This window comes from Triticum aestivum, chromosome 1A (assembly GCF_018294505.1).
Source record: "Triticum aestivum cultivar Chinese Spring chromosome 1A, IWGSC CS RefSeq v2.1, whole genome shotgun sequence".
Classification (NCBI taxonomy): Eukaryota; Viridiplantae; Streptophyta; class Magnoliopsida; order Poales; family Poaceae; genus Triticum; species Triticum aestivum.
This window is the reverse complement of record NC_057794.1, coordinates 462,566,580-462,574,906: the sequence shown is the minus strand read 5'-3', so window position 1 is coordinate 462,574,906 and position 8,327 is coordinate 462,566,580. Positions and strand designations below refer to the sequence as shown.

At 45.7% G+C, this 8,327-nt stretch overlaps 1 long non-coding RNA gene across 1 annotated transcript; it reads left to right on the top strand.

The window, feature by feature from the left end:
• Window positions 1-233: 233 nt before the first annotated feature.
• On the top strand, window positions 234-3,713 carry LOC123147746 (uncharacterized). The gene is made up of 4 exons (XR_006473428.1): window positions 234-1,117; window positions 1,920-2,980; window positions 3,131-3,222; window positions 3,461-3,713. It is a non-coding gene; the product is annotated as an uncharacterized lncRNA (long non-coding RNA).
• The last annotated feature ends 4,614 nt before the right edge of the window (window positions 3,714-8,327 follow it).

The following is an 8,327-nucleotide window of genomic DNA, read 5'->3' as shown; positions in this document are numbered from 1 at the left end:
GGGTAAATAACTATAAGAGAAACAAAAGAGAAAAACAAAATTACATAAGCTTAATTCTGATTGGTGAAATTCGTTGTGGCATGGATCGATGACATGGCAAACATCTGTCCGTCCATCCATCCATCCATCTGTCCATCCAACCCACCGCAGCAAACCCCACTCTCTCTCGCGCACGAACCCCACCCAACCCCTCGTGCCCTCCTCTCTCTCTCTCTCTCTCTCTCTCTCTCTCTCTCTCGGGAACCCTAGCGGTCCACTCCTCCCTTGCCGCCGCCACCTTCGGCGGGAATCGAAGACCATGTCCGGCGAGATCCGGCGCGCGCAGCGAGATCCATCTCTCTCACACACACGATAAGGAAAATCCCCCGCCCCATTCCCACGACTCATCTGCCTCTCCCTCGATCCCCTTCCTTCCCGAGGACGCACGCGCCGCCGCCTCCCCGATCCCCTTCTCCCCTCGCCCCCCACATCGCGCCGCCATCCACCTCGTCGCCTCCCAGATTTATCCTCCTCCTCCTCCTATTCCCCTCGCCAGATCCATCCATCCATTCGTTTTTCCATCCGATCCACCTGACGCCATCGTATCCCCTTCTCGCTCGCAGGGTTGCAGGCGATTCGATCCGGTCCGGGTCCATGGCGTCCACGGCCGTGGCGGCGCTCGTGGTGACCGACGAGCTGGCCCTGCCGCTCCGCGCGGTGGGGGACGGCGGCGGGGAAGCACGCAGCTGCGCAGCGACCGCGGGAGGTTTCAGTGAGCGGCCGCATTGCTGCGGCAGGAGGACCAGCGCGGGCTTCCGGCAACGAGGCTCCGTCGCGTGAACCAAGACGCGGACTCTACAGGATGGCTCTGCGGGACGCTGGCGTCAGAAGCAGCGGCCGGGGCCACGCGGTGACCCTGGGACGCCGCTGCCCGATTCTGGCGCGAAGGCAACCTCGCGCGAATCACGGCGGCCTTGACCAAGAAGGAGGCGTTCGTGCCGCACGGCGGCCGGTGGTGAGCGTCGGTGCTGGCGAGTTTGGGTCAGTACGTCGCGACGGCGGCGAGCCTGCTCGGCGTCCCATGATTGGACCTTGGAGCCACGCGAAGAGAAGGGGATCCACTCCAAACCCAGCACAGGTAAATTTCGATTCAGTAGTGGAACCAATAAATTCAGTATTGTGTTGCATAGCTGAATATATCTTCAGAGTTCAGACTGTGAACACTTATCTTCAGAGTTCAGAGTTCAGAGTTAAAGCTAAATGGCCACAGTGGTATAGATTGTTCTAGTCAAGCATTTCTTTTTTAAGTTTGATACTAGTGTTATTGTTGGAGATATATAGCGGAAAACAACATCCACAGTGGTATAGATTGTTCTAGTCCATGATATGCTTATTATTGAATTAGCTGGTCCTAAAGAATGCTCCGCCTAACCTTTGCTTACTGGTTGGTTCCATATCCTGAAAATTGCAATGCAGGTGAAAAGATTAAATACCTCGTCATGCTTGCAATGGTTTATGTTGAATTATTTTTTTGTAATCTATCTTGCTATACTGGTTCCAAGTGCTTGAGTAGCACCTCTGAGATAACTCACTTGTGGTTAATTAGTGGATGTCATTTGTGTTTTTGCATTCTTTTTTCCTGGGCATCATGCATGGCCGTCTAGTAGTCGACATACTTCTGGTTCCATTTAGTATATGCAGGTAGCAGCAGCTTAAGTGTAATGGAGTTGTTGTTACTCTATGCCTGCTTCGTTAGAGTTTGCATCATCTCCTTGTTTTTGTAGCATAAATGCCTTCACTATTCTTGTTCTGAACCTCTGATCCTGATACTGATTGTATTTGTCTTGATCGAATTACAAGCAACATGGTGACTCTAGTGCCGACATCTCCCGGTCGCGGCGCGTGTGATCTGACTGTGTTGGGTTGGTGTCTGGTTGCAGGACATGGTGACGAACTCACTGTTCGAGAAGAGGCCGAACCGGTTAGGCATCGGCTGCGCGCTACCGCCCAAGAAGGACCTCCACCTGTTCGCCAATGCCGCATCCTCAAGCAGCGCATCCGTGCCCAGCCGCGGTTGTTTTTGCCCATTTATGTTGTTGCTTTAGTAGCATCCTTTCCTTTCTTTTATGTAGCAGCAGAGCACCACTCTTACTATGCACTTCTCTCCAGATTCTGCTACAATTACAAATTTACAATGCATTCATGCATGAGCAGTGCATGTGTTGGCTGTCCATGAGATCAGGAATAGTATGAGCCGTAGAGTCTTGTTCGAACTCATTGATGCAACAAAACTCATTTGGAGAGCTACCTACTCATTTGGATGCAATATCATGCTTGCTCTTTTGAAATCGATAATGATGCTCGAAATGTTAGTCATATTTCCATTGTGGATTAGCTTCTGCCCCTCAAATGCTATTGACAAGTTGCATCCCTTGACTCTGTATTCATGAGTAGTATACAACCTGAGATGTCCGATTGTATACAAACTGCACCTCGAAATTGATATGTTCCAGTCTGTGTCTTTGATTGTAAATGTTTCTTCACTATAAAATCTTCTATCTGTGATAAGTGCAACTAGAAGAATTTGTCCCATCTAAAATTCTGTAATCCCTATTAGCTGAAACTTGAGCATTACAAAGTTTCATTTCTAAGTTCAATTTGTTGATAAGCCATCCTCCTCCTGTTTCGGTATTTATCGTGCATACACAACACTTCATGAAAATAAACTACATGCGATATACTCAAATAGCACTAGGGTCTGGGACTATTTTATGGTGTTGTGGATATACTTTGTGATTTACTATTACTGATCTGCGCTTTGGTGTCATATTATGGTATAATATATTTTGTTTTGGCTCTTTCTCTGTTGGCAGGAAAGTGGTGAGGAGATGTTGATGATGCCTACTTGCTTGGCTGCTACGGTGATGCATGCACCGATGAAGCAAGCACACATGCAAGGCTGGCCCCATGTATCTTCCTTGGCTGCGGACATCATCTACAGGTACAACAAATGTCCCACCTCTTTGTGTCGTTTTGCTCCTCTTCTCCTTGCATCCGAGAAAATTGGTGCTTAATATGCTACTATTGATTTACAGTGTCTGTTCGTTAACACCAAGTTTAAATTGTTGCTTTGATTTTTCCTGTTACCTAGGATAGCAGTATGACCAAGACAAGCTACAAGCTCCCAGCGCGTCTGATCCAGGGTGAATGGCCATGGTCACGAGCTCCTCAGGATCAAAATAGGTATTCCTTTCTACCTCTTTTTGGATTCACTCATATTTTGCCTCATGGATTGATGGATTTGTCCTATGGTACTGTAATTGTAAAGTCTGGTCCTCATTTAATTTCTGTAATTGATTGCCTGCTTGACGAGGCTATACCAACTGTCTAAATTTCGAATGCATGCTAGCTAAGGCTTTATTAAGCCCTTGGTGTTTGATTGAGCGTTTGCTCCACTAATGTTATATCTCTCTCATTGTAGGATGGCAAGTTGTGGCAGTTGGAGCATGTCGCATAAGAGAGAGCAATGAAATCCATTGTACTGTTCTGTTAAAAAAAGTACATTATGCTGTTATGATAGTAGCAGATGTGCCATCTTTCTTATTATATAGTCCTGTGTAAGGAAATGTATTCCTGAGATGATTTTTGTGTTATGTAAACCTGGGAGATATTTTCTTTTTGTGTGATGTAAACCTAGGAGTTTTCCTAATTTGAATGAAATAATGTTGGATGTATGTGTGTGATTGGGCTAAAGTCTGCTTGGGCCAAACTAGACAAATAATTGGGCTGAAACAGGCCACATACCAACAAGCATCGAACAATTTCAAAAATGAAATGAAAAGTCTTACAAAAAAAGAAATGGACTACAAAAAGGCCGAGGGCCAAAAAAATTGCATGAATCTCAAAAACTAACAAGGCTGAATTGTTGGGCCTGGCCCATGAAGCCGATCAAAAATTGACAGAAAAATATATAAAAAGGCCGAATTGTTGGGCTTGGCCCATGTAAAACGCCAAATCGGACAGGCTGATTCTTGTGCCAATCAGCTTGCCACGCTGGATGCCTACGTGGCCTGGGAAGGTTGCTAGTGACCAAAAATTTGGTCGTGAAACCAACGACCTTTTACATATCACAAAGAAGATCACTAATTTCAGTTTACGACCGCCAACTTTTGACCTTCTGTTTTTGCTCACAAAAAGGTCGCAAATGAAAAACTATGACCTTTCAGCGGCCAATAATGAGGGTCACAAGTTGACATATTTCTTGTAGTGAACGTCTTCGCGATCCAACCATCGAACGTTCAGCTCGATGACGTCCCTCGATATCTTGATCCAGTTGAGGACGAGGGAGAGTTCCATCAGCACGACAGCGTGGCGACGGCGATCATGAAGTTACCGGCACAGGGCTTCGCCTAAGCACTACGACGATATGACCGAGGTGTGTAACCGTGGAGGGGGGCACCACACATGGCTAAGAAAAGATTTGGTGTGTCTTTGGGGTGCCCCTGCCCACATACAAAGGAGGGAGGGAGAGAGGACGGCCCCCTAGGGGCGCGCCAAGAGTATGGAGTCCTACTAGGACTTTCAAGTCCTAGTAGGAATCCCTTTCCTTTTCGTAGTAGGAGAGAAGGAAAGAGGAAAAGAGAGAGGGAGTAGGAAAAGGCAAGGGGGCGCCGGCCCCTTCCCCTAGTCCAATTAGGACCGGGGGGGGGGGGGGCGCCACCTCCCCTTGGCCCGCCTCCTCTTTCCCGTATGGCCCAATAAGGCCCATTACTTCTCCCGGTAAATTCCCGTAACTCCCCGGTACTTTGAAAAATACCCGAATCACTCGGAACCATTCCGATGTCCGAATATAGCTTTCCAATATATCAATCTTTACCTCTCGACCATTTCGAAACTCCTCATCATGTCCGTGATCTCATTCGGGACTCTGAACAAACTTCGGTCATTAAATCACATAACTCATAATACAAATCGTCATCGACCGTTAAGCGTGCGGACCCTACGGAGGTTCGAGAACTATGTAGACATGACCGAGACACATCTCTGGTCAATAACCAATAGCGGAACCTGGATGCTCATATTGACTCCTACATATTCTACGAAGATCTTTATCGGTCAAACCGCGTAACAACATACGTTGTTCCCTTTGTCATCAGTATGTTATTTGCCCAAGATTTGATCGTCGGTACCATCATACCTAGTTCAATCTTGTTTATCATCCCGCAACTAACTCATTAGTCACATTGCTTGCAAGGCTTATAGTGATGTGCATTACCGACAGGGTCCAGAGATACCTCTCCGATACTCGAAGTGACAAATCCTAATCTTGATCTATGCCAACTCAACAAACACCTTCGGAGACGTCTGTAGAGCATCTTTATAATCACCCAGTTACGTTGTGACGTTTGATAGCACACAAGGTGTTTCTCTGGTATTTGAGAGTTGCATAATCTCATAGTTAGAAGAATATGTATAAGTCATAAAGAAATCAATAGCAATAAAACTAAACGATCATTATGCTAAACTAAAGGATGGGTCTTGTCCATCACATCATTCTGTACTGATGTGATCCCGTTCATCAAATGACAACACATGTCTATGGTCAGAAAACTTAACCATCTTTTGATTAACGAGCTAGTCAAATAGAGGCATACTAGGGACACTCTGTTTTGTCTATGTATTCACACATGTATTAAGTTTCCGGTTAATACAATTCTAGCATGAATAATAAACATTTATCATGATATAAGAAAATATAAATAACAACTTTATTATTGCCTTTAGGACATATTTTCTTCAGGTAACACATATTGTTTAGTGAATATGTGGCCTTCTGGTGATAGTTGGAAATATCTACGATAAGTGAAGACATTATGAGATAACGGTGATCTATAGAACCTAATGCATTGTTCTGGTCTTGTGGAAGACGACCATGTTATGGCAACGTTGAAGCAGGACTACAGGGGAGAACGAATCCAACGTGGATGAGTTCGACCACTCGAAGGGTGATCCGCCTACCGAATAAAAATCATGTAATAGGATCACGATACAAGTTAACTAGTATTACCGTCGACTGACAAACTTGATATACACCATGATTAGAAAATTTCTCCATGCCTAATCTCTCTACTACTCGAAACACTTCTAGTTTCAGTTTTTTAATTTATTTATTTTTACTTTATAGTCGCTATTATTCTCGCTGCAACAATCAATGATTTTTACCACCCTGATATATTTGTTTCATGGGACACTAATACAATCTGTAGATTTTCAAACAATTAATTCACGTGAAACTTGTGACAACTTGTGTGTGAACGAAACACGACTCACAATGCTCTTCTCTGCTCTTTGTTGGACGATAACTATCGGGATACATACACAAAGGTGCTACGCCATCCTCTGTGTCCCGCAGGCCATCATCAGCCGCACCATTAGCCATTCCCCTGCGTCCCTATAGCACTGCCGCTACCACCTACCAACACGTCAATGCCGCGTGCCACAAAGATGCTACGCCATCCTCTATGTCTTGTAGGCCATCATCAGTTGCACCATTAGCCATTCCCCTGCGTCCCTCCAGCACTGTCGCTACCACCCACAACCATGTCACCGTCGCGCGCCGTCACCGGAGGCGAGACGCTGCACCAGCAGCGACTCACATTCGTAGAGGTGCCCCTCACTCATGGCCCCCCTGCTCGTGGTTGCCTTGCATCAACCCAAACCCAACAAGGGAGGGGACAGATCCTCTGACACCGCCATCAACTGCCTGGGCTTCCCCTGATGGCTTTCTCCAGCGGCGACAGAGGGAGGAACGGGAGGTGCGGCGGCCCCGACAACTAGGATTCGAGGGTCCGTCTGAGTCGCCTAACGCTTGGGGCGACGCGGGGGTGGTGTTGTTTTTCTCGAGTCAAACCTCCCAGTCTCCAAAACAAATATCTACAGCCATTCAATTTAGGACCTGAGGGCTAAAAGTTTTGACTAAGCCTAATCTTACATTCAGGAAACTTATCTGCATCGGCCCCTTATCTTATGAAATTTAGAATGACACAGGCAGGGAATCGAACTCCCGACCTCAAGCTGGAGAGCGTGTCACTAGCCAGTCAAGCTAGCGACTGATGTTTCTTAATAGTGATGCAGTAATTATAAAGTACTAAGTTGAGCGGCAAGTCCGCATTTTTACTTAAATTTTTTCAACATTTCTTAGAAAAAATGTGAACGATTTTTCTTAAAAAATACGAATAATGTTTGAAAATCATGAACAAAATTTGAAATTATAACAAACTTTTAGAACATGAACAAACTTTTGAAATTCTTAACATTTACTGAATTTTTTATATACGACAAACAATTTTTAAATATACATTGAATTTTTTGTGATATATGCTGAATAAGTTTTAAAATACACACTGAACATTTTTGTGATGTAGGCTGAACAATACTTAAATAGACATTGAATGTTTTTGTGATATACACTGAACAAATATTTAAATACACATTCAACATTTTTGTGATATGTGCTGAACAATTTTAAAATGCACAATGAACATTTACAAAATATGTTGAACATTTTCGTAATATAGGGTGAACATTTTCTTAAATATGTGATGAACATTTTTGTATATAAACACGCGTTGAACTTTGGAAAATGCATGGAAAAGGAGAAAAAAGAATATAAAGACAAAAGGAAAAATGGAAAACAAAAGAAAAATAGAAACAGAAAAAGGAAAAGGAAAAGGAAACAGAAAATAGATGAAACAGCCTCACGTCCGTGGACCGTCGGGAGTCATGGTTCAGCGAAGCCGGCGTCGTTTCGACGCTCGCGAGCGTTTAATAGGGATTGCCCTAATTTCTGCAGATTTCGCGTGCATATAACACATCATATGCAGATACATCTTTGAAGGGTCAGTTGATTTTCTTGTCCCGTTTATACTGGGAAGTGGATTTTCTGGTCCCCTAATTCCCGACCCCGGGAGCCGACGGCCATGATAGGGCGTGGGTGGAACCGGGACCAACCACACCTTTCCGATCTTGAAGCTTTGCCAACCATGGCGGACGCCGCCCCACGTTCCACCGCCGCCTTCCTGAAGGACGGCACCTTTCTCCCGGCGCGTAGATGCCGCCTGTTCCTGGAGCTCTTCACACTGTCCGCCGTCCTCTCGGTGGCGCTCTACCTCTTCAAGCGCCTCGCTCTCGCGGGCGCCGCAGCAGATGCATATCTCGAGTCCTACTTTCTCAGCCCGCACGACATGGACATCGGCGGCGTCTCACACTTCATCGCAACCTGGCGGCCGAGCGATTACCACCGGCTACTCGCACCGGCATACCTCGTCGCCGGCATCGCCGTCGGATCA